General features: G+C 40.9%; 1 pseudogene; it reads right to left on the bottom strand.

Moving 5' to 3' along the window:
* LOC117453324 (plastin-3-like) overlaps positions 1 to 17,685 on the bottom strand; it is a 43,404-nt pseudogene that overhangs the window by 4,684 nt on the left and 21,035 nt on the right.

The following is a 17,685-nucleotide window of genomic DNA, read 5'->3' as shown; positions in this document are numbered from 1 at the left end:
TGAAGGTAGTATGTACGTGTACCTTCTTTAAATGTCCTCCTCCTACTCCCTTGAATGGAGGCAAGTTGACTCTGTCCCAATCCACTGGCACCTTAATCCTTTCATAAAGCTGGAGGATCACCATGGCATCCATCAGATCCCTGCATTATAACACACATGCATGCATTTAAACAGTGACAGTCAACACAAAGCTAAAGTCCCTTCACACAGAGGGGTACTGACCCGTAGATATGGTGGACATGAGGATTCACTCCCAGAGAGTTCATCCAGTTCCTGAAGGTTCTCTCCTCTCTGGTCTCACCTTCAGAGATGATATAAGGACTCGACTCAGGGCTGCACAGGAAGTTTTATTTACTTCATGAAGGAGCCATGGATGTATAAAGAGAACTGGATACAGTGTTGGAGGCGGGACCCTGGTGAATCCTAAGAAAGTTTCTCAGTGGTGGCATGAAGCCCAAAATGGCCTGAACTCAAGAGAGCAATAGTAACTGTGTCGGGCCCCATAGAGCATGCGCACTTGTGATTTGCTTAAACCTCACCTCCAATACGCAGTATCAATTATACACTGATTTACAGACGTCTCTTTCCCAATGTAAGTCAATGGCAAAGCGTATTTTTAGGCCCAACGAAATCACGGAAGTTGTAGTACCACGGTTTGGCTAATACAAAAATTTGCTTTCTGAGGGCTTGGCTTTTCCCATTGACTTAAATTGGGAAAGAGATGTCTGTAAATCAGCATATATATAATTTTTTTTATTAAACAACCCCTTGTCAGCCCTTATATAAATTATTAGAGTTATTTTCCCTCTCCATTGATTTGACTGAGCCTAGTGATGAAGCGATTGGAGGCGAGGCTTAGCGAAAATGAGGTGCATTATGGGCCCAAAAACCCTGGATGATCAGGATTAATGTTCTCAAGTCAGGCCATTTTGGCTTCAGGCGTCACTGAGAAACTTCAAAGGCATGAACGATGCCCAGCCTCCAAGCTGAGTCCAGTTCTCTACACCTCCATGGATTGACGTGAGTAATGTATCAGTGCGAGGGAGGATTATCGTCCATGCTTACCCTCCAGATTCCATTCCTGGTTCTCTGGTTTGGTGAGAGCCGGGTGTGTTGTTTGAAGAGCGTGGCTACGAAGGCCATGTTGAGCTTTGAGTTCCCGCTCACGACATCAGTTGCCGTCACAAACTGTCTGCAGCCGAGGCGTCGGCTGTTTCAGCATACACTCCGCTCTCTTACTGAGGTCCTTCTCCTGGAGACCACACACACATGTATATTGGGTTGGGTAAAACTGGCATTGGCATGCATGACATCCATTTGAGTTAGAGTTAGGGTTAGAACATCGTAACATTGTAAAACACTTTCTGTGGCCATGTTTGTTTTCTCCTAATGGTCTGAGTAATTAAAGACTAATTCAAATATAAAAGATACATTAATTAACATACATACAGTATTAGACTTTGCTTCTTTAAGATGAAAACTTGCATATATACATAAACGAATGGCTCAACAACTTACATAAACACCACTCATGTCGATCTCATCCGTGGATGGAACGTCCTCTTGGGTGCCGTCTCGGAGCAATCTGCTCGAGCAGGTGGAAGTACGCCCTTGGAGTCCTGAATAACAGATACACAAACTCAGTGAGATGAGACAAAATACTAAAGATATTTAGTTCATAATTAACTAAAATCCTAACACAAAGACAATGGCAGAAAAAAACAAGATATGGACACAGGTGAGACCCTGAGAGTTTCAGTGGGGGTTTCGCGCTGCAGATAGCATATTTTTGTAGGCTTACCAGGAAGTTAGCTTCACACTGGTTCCCTCAACAAAAGACAATATGATTTCTCAATTGGAATTTTGATTATTTCAGAAAATAAGCTTTCAAACTAAAGATTATGATACTGTTTCTTCAGAAGGATGATTTTTTGAAGCTGAGATTAAATCGGCAGAAGTTTACAGCTAAAATCCGAACTAAACCAGGGTCCAATTACTTTAATTTCACCACGAATAAGCTGGCAACTTGTAAAATTATTTCACACGCTGATGTCTTCTATGCACGATGTCCTTTAATGTCAATGTTGACAACATCGGTAGATTCAATTAACCACCTTTTAGGTCTAAGCTATTAGGCTCGTTTGAGATGAGCGAGACCGACGCAGACCTGCGCAATTGCGACAGCCGTCTTGCTAGTGTGTTGCATGATGGTTAGTAATTAGGCTTGTTTGAGATGAGCTGCGGCTCGCCTCGAACAGTAGATGAGAATAGCCGATTGCAGCCGGGGGAGGTCTCAAAAAGCTTGCCTGTAGTCGGACAGCTCGGAGTCGGCTTGACTCGGTTTGCATTTATAAAGAATGCACACGTGTTTTTAATCGTTAATTTCAGATATGTACTGAGTAAATACATTTGTTCCTGCTCAAGATTAGATTCAACTTTATTGTTATGCAACATATTACAGGTACTGAGACAACGAAATGCAGTTTAGCTTCTAACCAGGAGTGCAAAAAGCAGTAAAGTGAAAAGTAATGTGCACAATCTACAGAATAAATATAGAATGAATTGAATGATGAATAAACAGTGAGGGGTATGAATACACTAGATGTACACAGTAGCCTGTGAGCAGTATGAACAGTATTAACAGTGTGTATGAATATGCTAAGATATATAAAGTATGAAAACGGTAAGCAGTGCAAGTATAGTATAAAATATATAGATATTAATTTCATGATGATTGGTGGAATTGTGGACAATGATGAAAAATGGGAATGGACCAGTGGCGACGTAAAACTGACACAAAACCACTAATACACTTTTGCGGAGGCCAATTGGAGAGTTTTCATCACCGCATGGGTCAAAACCACCAATGAGCGCTCAGCTCGATATAACAGCGAGTCGTTTCCCATCAAGCATTTCGCTTCTGCAGCTCGTGGAGAGAAACCTGCTCCACCTCGCTCTCAAGTAGGGTTGGGTATCGTTTGAATTTCCACGATTCTGATTCCGATTCCGATTCTACTTTCGATTCCGGTTCTTAACGGTTCTCACATTCCTACTCTTTGAGGGGCAGGATAAAAAAATGATACATGCTTCTTCCAACAAAAAAATGACATTTATTCGAGAAACTTTTACACAGGTTAGTTTACAGTAATATTCACATTAATCAGTCTGTTTATATTCACTGCTATGTAACTGTAACCCTGAGAACCACTGAAGCTACAACAGTGCAACAGTCCAACTTTAAAGAACAGTTCTTGTTGAGAAAAAAAAAGCATATCTGCCTTCTCAGGCATACCTGGAAGAAATGTTTGAACATTTTTAAAGTAAAATTCTTCAATCTGGTGCACTTTAAGCAGAATTACTAGAGACTAGGGGGTACAACTCCAAACACCCATATGAAAAAGATCGGTTTACCATTTTAATAATTAAATAAGTATGTGAACACAACCTACCATAGCCAATAACAAATACATGTAATGTATTTTATTTTGTTGTTCATTCATATTCTTATTTTACTATTTTATTTATGCATATGTTTTTATCTCTCCAGTTTAAAACGATATGTCTGGTTTACTGTCTATAGTATACATTGGAATGATTTCAAACCTGTTTTATCCCAATAATTATAAAGGAGTGCCTTGGAAATATGTGTTTACATTAAATTGTGATCAAAACGTTTGAGACCCACTGAGATAACTTAGACTAAAGTGAACTATCTAAACACTCAGAGTCCTTTACCTCACTGAGCCTCTCAGTCTGACTGGAGAGGACTCTCCCTCCACATCATTGTAGAAACATCTTCTTCTTCCGTTAGAGCAGCTAGCACCAGATGCTATTAACAAGTTACAACAGCGCGTACCGGTGCACCCTCCCTTTCTCCCACGCTCGCTCCACGCTCACTCGCACTTTGGCTGTGAGCTAAGATAAGCCAAACATTCCCCCACTTTCATCACTTACAGCGCCCATCGTACAGGCAAATGAAAAGTGTAACCGGGGTGAAAAGGGTGTTACATTTACTTAATTATGAATGTTGTTACATCAAGGCCGAAAATTAGGATGAGCCCCAACGGTCAAAACATTTTTTTTTTTCTCCCAGAGCTGTCAGCGCTAGCGCCTCCACAGATTCTGGCGCCATGGCGAACATGGTTACGCTGTAGGAAGTGTAGGTACCAACGCTACATTTCCCCCCCCCGCCGCAGTCATACAGTAGGCTACGGAGAGCGGCGAGAAACATTTCCTCAGGCATCGGAACCGAAATTCACATGTCTAAATGATGCCGTTGGAATCTAAATGTTGGAACCGGTTCCGAACCGGATTCCGGTTCTCGGTACCCCAACCCTACTCTCAAGGCTGCCGGCTTCTTTGTCCCGTGAGATTTCAACGTCTCATGTAGTCGAGCCTCCAGAGCAAGTCGGACAAATTTGCTAACCATCATGCAACGCACTAGCAAGACGGCGGTCGCAATTGCGCAGGTCTGCGTCGGTCTCGCTCATCTCAAAACAAGCCTACTTTGTCCGACTGCATTTCGTTGTCTCAGTACCTGTAATCTGTGCAATAACAATAAAGTTGAATCTAATCTTGAGCAGAACCAAATTATTTACTTGGTACATATCTGACGTTAACGATTTGTGCATTCTTTATAAATGCAAACCGAGTCAAGTCGACTCCGAGCTGTCCGACTACAGGCAAGCTTTTTGAGACCTCCCCCCGGCTGCAATCGGCTATTCTCGTCTACTTTCGAGGCGAGCCGCAGCTCAATTCTCAACAAACCTATTTACTCTGAAACAAGGTAACTGGAAGTGCTAAAGTGCCAACAAAATGTCCAGGTTTTAAGGACTCATTCCTGCACCAGGCTTGGTGGTGAGAGGTTCAGACATTTCCTTACCTTAATATCTCCGGAAAAGTTGGATATGGACATTCCGACTTTCTTTTAGGTGGAAGTTGGCCCAGCGCAGCAGCAGCTCCTCAGGACTGAGCTTCATCAAGTCCTCCAGACTCTCCCCTTCCTCCAACAGCGCCGCTATCGCTGCACATGGAAAAAACAAGCATGGGTCTGGTTAACACTCTACGCCAATAATTAACATTTCTTTGCTATAAGTTTTGAATTTAATGCCACAAATGTTTCATGTTGACTGATTTTGTCATTTGCAGTTTTTCTGTTTTGGCACATTACTTTTAGCTTTGTGTCAACAGGCTAGTGTGACTGTGTGTTTGTACACACCTTCGTTGCGGCTCAGCTCTATATCAGCGAAACAGTCCGATCTTGATAATCTGCCAGAGCAGTCCGAGCACCAGGTGAGGTTTCCCCTCCTTCAGATCCTGAGCTCCGATGTTCACTACTTGGCAGCCGATGGCCGAGGCGGAATTCAAAGCCAGGTTCAGATTCTCCTGATGGACGACAGACGCCAAAATATGTGTCACATTCATGGAAGTAATGTAAAATCAGTGATGTAGTTTTAGACATAAAGGTGGCATCACCATAATAAATGATTTGAAAATTGCTTTCATTGTTCTATATCTTTTAACAGCCACAATATGCTACTGTATCCCACATTTGATAGTTGAATAGTTTTCAAAGATACATGCAATGAAGTTAAATCACACTAAAAACAACATAAGCAGTGGAAAATCTAGTTAAGCAACTAACTAACCTGTGTGGTGAAAGCTGTGAGTTTCTTCTTGTTGATGGTTCTCTCATCAATGGTGTCAGCAACAGAGAGGTTGATGAGTTTGCTGCAAAAACAACATGAGAGAAAAACATATGAGCATAATAGTCTGGTACAAAGCCTCAAAATCAGACTGAAAAGTGGGTAAAGGTAACGGACAAGGCCCCGTCGATTAAGAATACACTTTTTTTAAAGGATGGATCACAACAAGTAATACGAAAGTGATGCGTTAGTGTTATTGATAGAGTTTGGGCAGGGACATCTTAAAGGAGAGCTATCATATTTGAATAATATATTGTAGGGCCATACCTATATACGGTATATTTATACGTTTTCTTTTTCAAAATACCAAACAGATCATGCCTCATTTCGCAATATTTGCTCTCCTCCACCCCTGGTCTTTGCATGCACTGCTGCTGAACACTAGGGCTGTGCATCTTCACTGGTCTCACGATTCGATTCGATTACGATTATCCTGTCAACGATTCGATTCGGTTCGATATCCCGGTGCATCACGGTGCATCACGATTCATACCAATGCGTTGCATCCTCAATTTTCTATATTACTGCACATGGCTTATTTTCATCAATGCATACATGCAGTAAATACATATGAACTCTCTTTTTATTATTTAGAAAGTGCTTCAGAAATCAATTACATAAATGTCTTGACATTAATTTATAACCAAAATAAATGAATTGTATAGGTCTAGCCTCCGTGTGTGAAGTTGTTCCATTCTCAATGTCCTGAATTTGGCATCACACACAGGACTTGAGTCTGAACACAGCAGACAACAGGAGTATTTACAACAGCATATACAAACAAAAATACTGCATGTGGGTGCACACTTACATTCTCTGTCTTACTGTTACATAAATCCCATGAATGTATGAGATTAAATTAGCTTCATTATATCTCAGTGATTAAGTGAATAACAACGTTTCTATCGGGTCACTATCAGCCTGTCACTCATTATTTTCAGGGAGGGGGCGGGGCTTGGAGTAACGGAGAGGAGACGGTGATCGCGGAAGCTTTTTTCCTCCTGCCTTCACAAACTTTACACACGTATATATCGTCTGCAAATTGCTAGAGGACATTCATACTTTGCAATCCAAGACTTAATTAAATCCACCAAAACCTGACATGATTGTAACGCGATTATTTTTGAAAAACATAAATCCCTCCCTGTGTCTCTGAGCCGCAGCGACATGCACGGAGTGATTCAGAGCGGGTCCTGCTGTTGTCGGTTCTGGACTGGTGTTTCTTGTGTTGGTGGATAAGCAGACTGCTCAGTGTTGCTGTGCCGCTGTCACGTATGTTCCCTGATCTCTGCGTCACCGACCGATTTGATATTAAAGTGACAGAAAAAAACGTTATAGTAAAGCCGCGGCCGGAAAATCAGGAAGCAACGTTACTACTCTATAACCGATTATCTTCCGTCACTGCATCGAGACCGAATCGTCCACGTCCGCATCGCAATGCATCGTAGAAACGATTATTTTCAACACCCCTACTGAACACACCCCCTGCAAAGGAGGGGGCCGAGTTACGAGTGTCATGTTACCATGCTGTTACCATGCCATGGCAACCTCTCATTCCCCTGATTGGTGGAGAGTTGGCCATATAGGCGGAGCTCCTCGTCACTGACGTCAGACTATTTTCAAATCTGTATCAGTCTGTATCAGATCCGTTGCAGCCCAGTTTTTAGAGATTTGGGGTATGGAAGAAAAGAGAGAGGGTTGTGTTTTCTGACACATGGTGAGTTCCCTGACACACCGGGGACACATATTCATGTATAAAATACGTACAAAGGTACATTTTGCATGATAGGTCCCCTTTAAGGTTTACCAGAGTATGACGCCATCTGACACTGCTTTGAACAGAGCTTCAGTCTCTGGGTCGATGGGCAGGACGTGGTTACAGTCAGGATCTTCCGCCAGAGAAGAGTTGATGTAGTTGGCGAAGGCGTAGCGTTCCTGCTCTGAAATACAGTTCAGTTAAGAGTCAGATCCCTTCTGTCATGATATTGGACAGTGTACACTAACATATCATTCTATTAGTTTAAGTGTAGCTTTACTAACCAGAGATTGAGTGCTGAGTTCCTTCACTAGAGATCTCGCTGGTGCCCCCGATGGCCAGGATGCCTTCTTTCTTGTTCAGAGCTTTCCTGAAACCCATGGCCATGCGGTCGTCCTTCAAATCCCCGAAAATCTGCAAGCAAACACAACTGAGTCAATTTAATTGTGGTTACATTTTTTGAGATACTGATTAAGAGAGTTACTCTTCCGAATCAGTATGTTTTTTTCTTCTGCACCCTTTGATAAACAACATGGGTCAAAAGTGACCCAAGTGAGTTTTAATTGTAAATATCTTTGCAGCAAATTACTTTAACAATTCAAAATGCCAGGTATTCCTCAATTAACTTGTTATGATCATCACAACTTCTTACTTTCAGGTTTCCTTTCTTAATTTTTGAATAAAAATCATTTTTGTATCACTACCCTTCTAAGGGACAACATGGGAAAAAAATTACCCGTATTGACCGACAATGTGTTTAGCTATATTTTTGAAAATCAATTTATTGAATCATTTAATATTCCAAGTATTCATTTACTATCTTGTTTTCGATCACCACACATCATTATTTTCATTCTCCCTTTCTTAATTTAGGAACTAAAACTGGTTTTCTATTTCTACATCAGGTTTACATACATGGGTCAAAAATGACCCATGTATGCAAGTGTGATAAAAATGAAAAAAATACATATTATAATAATACTTTTGTTATAAATAATAATTTTAGCAGTGATTTGGACCAAACATGTATTCACTCTGGAATTTGATAGGAAGCTTTTATTTGTAAACGATTGCAGTTAGGAACATGTTAACCGTGGTCAACTTTTCCCACGTCAAACTTGTCACAACTCAACAGGCTGCTTTTGCACGACTGATTCATGTAAGTCTAATTTTACACTTCTTTTAACTAAGGAGATATTTGATATCTTGTGAAAGATAACTGTACATAATATTTGAACATTACCTGACCTTGTCATCCATTACTAGTGAGGAAGAGAGTTCATTTGATGTCAAATTACACAGGAGGAACTGGCCAAATGCTGCTAGTGTACGATATTATTATATATCACAATGGACAACTTCTTCACCAGTATCCTTCTGGCTGAGAAGCTCCTTGAGAAGAACCTGACCATTGTTGTGACTCTTCGCCAGAACAAGCCGGACATACCACCTGTCATGAAGCCATCCAAATTGAGGGAGAAGCATAGCTCAGAATCTGGATTCAGTGGCAACATGACCATGGTGAGCTATGTGGCTGAGGCGCATAGTGTATAAAAGTGGCCAAAGCTCTGCTGACTCAATAACTGCAGGGGTTTGCATAGCTTGTGTATCAAAGGAGGCCCATTTCTTTTTCAAAATACAGATGCGTATGATAATATGCTTTTTCCTGAGCTCTGCTAAATCCAATTGCAAAGTATAATTTGGTTAGGTTTGGTCCACTGCGGGCATTATACACGGAAAGCGGCAGTTTATGTGGTCTGGTTAATAAACCACTTTAATTCCAGAAAATATCACAGTTTTCTTTTTATAAATGTGCAACTTTAATCTTAGAAAAAGATTAAGTTTTATAGCAGATTATCAAAATGATTTTTGCTGTTTTGCTCAAGTTTTCAAACCTCATACATTAAGACCCTTTTTGTCAGAAGTAGCATTCCCCCACAGTTGATTTACCGCTTAATCACCCCTTCAAGTACCCCTTCATCAAAACTATGATATCATGTTCCAAACATTCAAACAATAATACACTGGATATTTACTATTAATGATATAGAAGTGGATATTGTAAAAATAATGTTCCCTTCAATTGACCTAGAACAGCGTTTCTCAAAGTGTGGGGCGCGCCCCACTGGTGATAGGTGGGTCGTGAATGGACGCGATGAACGGGAGATTATTATTATTTTTTAAATAAATGTTTTAAATAAATGTCGAACCTTGGTCCTCGCGGGCGGGAGTGTTCTGTTACAGCCGGAGACTCGCAACGGGTGTTTGCGGTGGCGGATGCGGCGCTGTGAAAGTCCACCTATGCCAGAGCCAGCGGCCCACCGAAGGCAGCAGCCACACACACAGGGGCGGAGCTTCCTACAGGCGATATAGGTGGTTGCCTAGAGCGCCTCCCAGAGGGGGGCGCCAAAAATTGGACCCAAAAAAAAACAAAAACTTTTTTTTTTTTACTTTTACTTTTTTTACCCCTCTATATCTGCAACCATTATTCTTACATACAAAAACAATATTCTAACATAAGGGGAAATTAGCCAAAAATCTAAAACGGTCGGTCGGTCTAAGAGCCTCGGCTTTAGGTGTTCACAGTCAGAACATGCTTGAGCGCTGTGCATTGATGGGTATCGGTCAAGTGTTTATAAAATTAAGCGTTGAGGAAAGAAAGACTAACGTTAGAGAACTATGAAGAGGCAAAAGCCATCCGGGGCGCAGTATAAAAACAGAAGAAAAGAAGAAGAGAAACGTGCCAAGGTGAAAGGTTTTGTATTTATTTGTTTGTTTATTTAGCATATTATATTTTGATTATTTGATATGTGTAACATATTTTACATTTCTTCTTAATTTTCTTTGAAAGCAAATTTGCACATTCTTTTATTGTTTGTTATTGTTGTTGTTATTATTATTGTTTGTTAGCTAAGTTGTTTGTTTTAATTCTTTAGTGTGCACTTTACATTTATTCTTAGCTCTTGTTCTTGCTTTTAATAAATAAAGGTGCAGTACTGTCACAGCAGGATTTGGAAAAACTTGTCCATGCTTTTATCTTCAGTAGACTGGACTACTGTAATGGTGTCTTTGCAGGTCTCACTAAAAAATCTATTAGAAAGCTGCAGCTAATTCAGAACGCCGCTGCTCGAGTCCTCACTAACACTAAGAAAGTGGATCACATCACTCCTGTTCTGAAGTCTTTACACTGGCTTCCAACAAAATAAGTTACCATAGCTATGCAAATTACATTTCTGACCTCCTGCTAAATTATGAACCATCCAGAACTCTCAAGTCGTCAGGGACTGGTCAGCTTCCTGTCCCCAGAGTTAGAACTAAACCTGGAGAAGCAGCGTTCAGTTATTATGCTCCAAGTATCTGGAACAAACTCCCAGAAACCTGCAGGTCCGCTGCAACTCTGACTACTTTTAAATCCAGCAAGAAGACTTTTCTTTTTGTCGCTGCTTTTAATTGAACTATTCATATCTTAGACTGCACTGTAACTTTTATCCATGTATTTTTTCTTAATGTCTTTCATTTTTTGTTTTTCTTTTAATGTTTCTTTTATTATCTTTTACTGTTTTTAAATGCCTTTATCTGAATGTCTTTCATTTTTGTAAAGCACCTTGAATTGCCTGGTGCTGAAAGGTGCTATATAAATAAACTTGCCTTGCCTTGCCTTGCCTTCCTGTGTGTCAAAGAATAGATTTCAAAATACTGCTGCTGGTTTATAAAGCATTGAATGGTTTAGGCCCAAAATACATGTCTGACCTCCTGCTAAATTATGAACCATCCAGATCTCTCAGGTCTTCAGGGACTGGTCAGCTTTCTGTCCCCTGAGACAGAACTAAACATGGTAAAGCAGCGTTTAGTTATTATGCTCCAATTATCTGTAACAAACTCCCAGAAACCTGCAGGTCCGCTGCAACTCTGACTACTTTTAAATCCAGGCTGAAGACTTTTCTTTTTGTCGCTGCTTTTAATTGATTCACATCTTAAACTGCACTGTAACCTTTATCTTTTAATGTTTCTTTTATTATCTTTTCTTTTTAATGATTGATTTTAAATGCCATTTTCTTAATGTCTTTCGTTTTTTGTAAAGCACTTTGAATTGCCTTGTGTTGAAAGGTGCTATATAAATAAACTTGCCTTGCCTTGCCTTACTTTACTGTATAACTGTTAAGATGTTTTGATTTTTTTTGGGGGGGGGGGCGCAGTGGTGAAGCTCGCCTAGGGCACCAAATGTGCTAGGTCCGCCCCTGCACACACACACACACACACACACACACACACACACACACACACACACACACACACGTTGCAGTCGGGAAGAAAAGCAATGTGGAGCGGCACCTCACCACTTCATCATAAAGGAGTTTAACCGTGACACTTTTCGAAATCCCGTTTGTGTCCCCCCACTTTACAAATATGTTTATTATTATTTTTTAACGCAAGCCGTCATCGCCACGGAGGACCACACAGCTTCTGTGAGCGAGCGAGACAGAGAAAGAAAGCGAGAGAGCACACCTTTATCTATTTAATATATTGTGAAGAATAAAGTAAGAAATCATTCCAATAGGCAGGGTTGGGTTGTAACGGAATACATGTAACGGCGTTACGTAATCAGAATACAAAAATTGTATTCAGCTGGCGTTACATTTGAAAAACGAGTAATCTGAGTACCTACAGTTACTTTCGTAAACCTGAAGTGAATACATTTTGGAATACTTATTGGAATTATTGGTGGAAAAGTTTCCTCACAAAATGTAATATTCATTACCGGCAGAACTGTGTGCACACTGTACATCGCTGCAGCATGTCTGTGAGCGAGAGACAGATGCAGCGTGTCTGTGAGGCCCCGCCCCCGCACGCAGATGAGAGAGAGAGAGATCTCTTTTAAAATATATTGAAAGTTAGAAACGGAGATGATTAGATAAAATGTGCAAGATAACGTTTATGTAGCATTTCTTTATTGTCGAAATTATGACATTTATAACGGGATCAAATCAAAGTGAATGGCCTGCTGCTGCTGAATGCATGACTGGAAACAGTTTTAAAAGTTATTACATAGTTTCAGATAATAATAATAATAATAATAATAATAATAATAATGATAATTCATTGTATTTAGGGGCACCTTTCAAAGCACCCAAGGACACCTTACAATTCATAACATATTCTAAGGAAAGGTTTTAAGACAGTACAAAGAATGCAGTGTGATGTTTTTTATGTGTGTTGCAAATGAGAGAGCTGTCCAGAATGACACCAAGATGTTGTGTTTGAGTTCTTGATAAGCCATTAAAACAGTAAAATACGTGTCTCCTGTTCACCAAAACATACCCATCTGTTATGGAAAAAGAAAAAGTATTCTAAAAGTCATCGGAATACGTTCGGATTACTTTCAGAGCCATGTATTCAGTATTCAGTAACTGATTACATTTACAAAGTAACCCTCCCAACCCTGAATATAGGACAGTGGAAAAAGAAAAAAACATTTTAAAAGGGGAGTGATTAGTAAAATATGCATAAATAAAAAGAAAGAATGCTAACTAGGTAACATAAGATAAGAATAAACAAGTTCAAAAGATTTGTTATTGGTTGTGATCATATTCTAAAGATGTTTGGAAAGTATACAGCTCCCTTTCGTCTGAGTGTTGAGAGCTGTATCCATAAATTCATCTGGTGCTCAAAGAGATTGATGCATTTAACTTCAACATTTAAAATAAAGCAGGTTAAAATAATTAAATTGCATACATGTTCTTTTAGTAAACACTGAAAACGGGTCCCACAGACCCAAACAGCACACAAAGGTTAAAGGTAAGCATATCATAATGTTAAAATGTGCTATATACACTGCAAAAAACAAAAAAGAGAGGAGTAAAAGTAGCCCCCGACAGGTGGGGCTTGAAAAGGCACACCTGTTCAAAGTGGGGAATGGCAGAAAAAGTTTGAGAACCACTGACCTAGAACTACAGTTAAAAGTGTAACCATATATCCTTAAAGTGGACCTATCATGCTATTTGTAGGCAATAGCATATGTCTCAGATATATACAAATATATAAAAAACATGTCTATGAAGTGTTTTGCTCAAAATACCAAACAGATCACCCATTCTAGCCATGCCTCATATCCCTCTATTTCACTTCCTGTTTCAAAAGTGCTGATTTGGGGTATAAAGCGTTAAAAAAAAGGAGGGGGCTGAGCTCATGCGGGAGATTCTCCCGGCAGATTCTGCGGTGATGAAACGCCATATCATGGATTATCAAGGATTATTTCTGAAACATTATGCAGCTCAAAGGCTTTCTCTCTTGCCGGTTATACCACAAGGTGAGTTCCTTTTTATTTCCTGTTTCTTCACACACATGCTCTATCCAGTACAGGTTAGCTCTGAGTGTTAGCGATGCTAATGTAATGCATATTACGTCCAAAACAGTCGGGCATTGTTTCTGATAGCAACGTTTCTGATAGGGCCGTGGGTGTAAAGCCAGCCTATATTTCTGATATTATATTGTGCAAGAGCACATGCACAAACCCACATTCACTCGCAATTTTTACAGGCTCCCACTACCTGTTAGCATCTGGCATCTGTTAGCATCTAGCTCTCCTGCTTACAAACATTTAGCCGTCCCTGCTTATACAAGTAGTAGTTTTAGTTGTCTGCGATCTGCGGAGGCCCACCTGTCGAGTACGGCTGTGCTGAGGTATTTCCCCCCCCGGAGACGTCTCGAAGAGACGGAGCGGCTCCACCTGTTGCTGCCTGCGATCTGCGATCTACGGAGGCCTGCTCGTCGCGAAGAGACGGAGCGGCTCCACCTGTTGCTGCCTGCGATCTTTCTCTAGGTCGTCCTCAGACGAGCCCTCCATCATCACTTCCAGTCATCCTGGTTCTCCATACATCTGGCCAGTTCACCATCCGCTGGAAGTATAGGATTTGGGATGACTTTGTTCTTCATGGTTGGCTTTACTATGCTGATTAAGGACTGGGGGGAGCAACTCCTCTCAGTCCTGGTTTTTAGTTCTCCTAGATGGGTTGCCTTCCATGGCTATGAGCCCCATCTGCCCCTTCTATTTGCCCATAGCTGGGGAGCAGTTTTTAGGGAACACCTCGGTAGCACTTGGTCCTTCCGGGACTTGAACTGGTGACCTTCCAGTTGCCAAGCCAAGTCCCTATGGACTTCGCCACCACCGCCCTAGATCTGCAATCTCCACCGCCCTAGATCTGCAATCTACGGAGGCCTGCTCCCACCTGTAGAGTACAGCTGTACTGGAGAGGTATTTACCCCGGAGTCGTCGCGGAGAGACGGAGTGGATCCACGTTTTCGGGCTTGGCCTGCTTTCCACCTGTCCTGGTTCTGCTGTTGCAGAGGCCTGCTTTCACCCCGGGGATACCACGGAGGGACCGGAGCGCTTCCACACTGCTGCTTTCGCCTGTCTTTTGCTGCTGTGCTGATTTGCTTCAGGAACATCGCGGATACTGTGTGCTGGTCTGGGAAAATGGCCCATATCGGGATTCTGTTGTGCCTGTTAACTGTTTTGGACTATGAGAAGATCTCTAGTCATTCTGAGAAGTGGGCATCCCCTGCAAAGGTTCGGATGTGTTGCACAAACAATTACCGGTTGCCTTGTCACAGAAAATCTGCTCAACTCTTTATTATCAGGGAGTACCAAGAAGTCAGTCAAGTCGCTTCAGCTGATTCAAAATGCTGCAGCTCGTGTACTAACCAGAGTTAGGAAAAGGGACCACATTACTCCTGTTCTGGCTCCCTATAGAACACAGGATAGAATTTAAAATTCTTCTTCTCGCCTACAAAGCCCTTAATGGGCAGGCGCCATCTTACCTTAAAGAACTCATTATACCCTACTGTCCTACTAGGGCATTGCGTTCCAAGAATGCAGGGTTGTTGGTTGTTCCTAGAATCTCTAAAAGTACAATGGGAGCCAGAGCCTTTTCTTATCATTTCATTTCAAACCTTTATTTAACCAGATTGGTCCCATTGAGATCATAGATCTCTTTTTCAAGGGAGACCTGCAGCATATAGGTTCCACATGAAACATAAAACAATAAAGGACATTATACATTATATTTACAGGATAGTTATAGACATTTACAAGTGCCCATTGTATCAGCAAGCATTTCATTTAGCCTAGCTTTAAAAACATGCAGAGGAATGAGATTGCTCAGTTTCAATTATTGCTGAAGATTGTTCCAAGCAAGTGGAGCTGCGCACATAAAAGCTGTCTTACCTAAGACAGTCCTTGCTCTTGGCACATCTAACAAGACTACATCATGTGACCTCAGACAATAGCTGCTTGCAACTCTCTGTGTTATCAGAGAGCAGATATAATACGGGAGTTTACCCAACAAAGCTTTATAGATAAACGTGTACCAATGACTGAGCCTCCGTACAGAGAGTGATGGTAAACCTGCCTTGGTATACAGTGTACAGTGATGTGTAAGCGCTTTACAATTTGTGACAGAGCACAGAGCACTGTGATACGCAGCATCCAATTTGCTCAGGTAATTGGCAGGTGCATTCATATACAACAAATCACCATAGTCCAGCACAGGTAAAAAGGTCACAGTGGCCTTTTCCTGGCCTCAAGCGAGAAACAGGACTTGTTTCTGAAAAAGAACCCTAGCCTAACCCTCAGTTTTTTAAGCAGGTTATTGACATGAAGTTTAAAAGAGAGACAATCATCAAGCCAGATACCAAGGTATTTGTAACAGGCAACAACTTCAAGTTTTGTTCCTTGCGTAGTTACAATATCTAAAACAGGCTCTGGTGTCTTTTTAGCTTTTGAAAAGAGCATTACCTTGGTTTTATCCACATTTAAAAGAAGCTTTAATTCAGAGAGCTGAGTCTGAATAGTGTTAAAAACAGCTTGTAATTTAACAACAGCCTCTTTAATGGAGGGACCTGCACAATACATCACAGTATCATCCGCATAAAAATGTAAAGTAGCTTCATCCACATTATCACCTACACTGTTAATATATATGGAGAATAAAAGTGGTCCTAAAACAGAACCTTGTGGTACACCATTAGAAATGTTTAACCATTCAGAAGACAGTCCATCAAAATGAACACATTGGGACCTTTCAGAGAGGTAGTTCACAAACCACCCCACTGCATTGCTGGATATGCCAATACTGAGTAGCCTCTGCTTTAAAATGCGATGATCAACGGTGTCAAATGCTTTGGAAAGGTCAATAAACAGAGCTGCACAACTCTGCTTATTATCTAAAATAGTAGTAATGTCATTTACCACTTTCATTGTCGCAGTGATGGTGCTGTGTTTCTTTCTGAATCCTGACTGATGTTTAGACAGGATATCATTTATACATAAAAACTCCTTTACTTGTTCACTCACTAAGCGTTCGAGCACCTTAGCCAGAACTGACAATTTAGAGATTGGCCTATAGTTATTTAAAATAGTTGCCTCCCCTCCTTTCAGTAAAGGCAAGACATAAGCAGACTTCCATACTTTTGGAATTGTGTTCGTGCTGAGGGAGAGGTTAAAAAGAGAAGTAAAAGGTGGAGCAATAAAATCTGCAGCTATCTTTAAAAAGAAAGGTTCTACATTGTCCGGGCCAGCCGGTTTCCTAGGATCTAACTTGGATAATGCTTCATGAACAATACCAATAGTTAAAGGAGTAAAACTGAAAGGGTTTTCCAGACCACATTGTTCAGAGTCAAGGATTGGAGCGTTCACAGGAGCCACACAGCCAAACAGAGAGCCACAAGACACAAAATGCTCATTAAAGCAATTTAGCATAGTTGCCCTGTCTGATATAGTGCCAGATGCTGTGGTAAGGCACGGAGGTAGCTCATTTGGGATATCACCAGTGGAAATCGATTTTATGGCTTTCCAAAATTTCCTAGGATTATTCAGGTTTTCTGTGGTAACCGACAAATAGTACTTTGATTTAGCACTTTTTATTTGAGATGTGAAGCTATTTCTTAGCTGCCTAAAACGTAGCCATTCTACCTCTGAGCCTGATTTCCTAGCCTTAGCCCAAGCATTATTTCTCTCATGAAGGAGACTGGACAGCTCAGCAGAAAACCAGGGATTGTTTCGTCCCTTCACTCTAAATGTACGCAGAGGTGCATGTCTATCTATAATTTTCATAAAACCAAGATAGAAATAAGACCATGCAGTTTCTACATCAGCACACAAATTGATTCTACCCCAATCAAAATCAAACAGATCATGTAAAATACCCTGCTCCACAAAGTGTTTTT

The sequence above is a fragment of the Pseudochaenichthys georgianus genome, chromosome 10 (assembly GCF_902827115.2).
Source record: "Pseudochaenichthys georgianus chromosome 10, fPseGeo1.2, whole genome shotgun sequence".
Lineage (NCBI taxonomy): Eukaryota > Metazoa > Chordata > Actinopteri > Perciformes > Channichthyidae > Pseudochaenichthys > Pseudochaenichthys georgianus.
The sequence above is the reverse complement of the archived record's forward strand: the minus strand, read 5'-3'. Positions and strand labels throughout refer to the sequence as shown.